General features: G+C 31.5%; 1 protein-coding gene across 1 annotated transcript in view; it reads right to left on the bottom strand.

Annotated features, from left to right (window-relative positions):
• The window catches only part of LOC119582040 (microsomal glutathione S-transferase 1-like), a gene marked incomplete in the record, with an annotated part of 7,840 nt that overhangs the window by 4,691 nt on the left and 2,835 nt on the right, over nt 1-314 (bottom strand).

Below are 314 nucleotides of genomic sequence, written 5' to 3'. Positions count from 1 at the left end.
TATGGATGTTTACTGATCGATTTGGTAGCAGGTGAGAGGAAAAGAAATCTTGTTTTTTCTTTAAGTTTGTTCTGATGGAGGAGAAAGAAAGTTTTGTTTATGGTGTTGAGCCTGGACATGATTTTACCTTTTGAAAACGGGTTATAATCACAGGGAAAAAATACAGATTATTTTTCACTGAAATTAGTATACCCACAAAAATTTGATCATACACTCATACGAACTTCAACTCTTGTAAGTAATAATCATGAAAAAAATCAAAATGGTACATAACTTTTGACCATACTTTCTTCAACAACAGTTACCAGAAAGAT

This window comes from Penaeus monodon, chromosome 15, assembly GCF_015228065.2.
Source record: "Penaeus monodon isolate SGIC_2016 chromosome 15, NSTDA_Pmon_1, whole genome shotgun sequence".
In the NCBI taxonomy this organism is placed as follows: domain Eukaryota; kingdom Metazoa; phylum Arthropoda; class Malacostraca; order Decapoda; family Penaeidae; genus Penaeus; species Penaeus monodon.
This window is presented reverse-complemented; position numbering and strand designations above follow the sequence as displayed.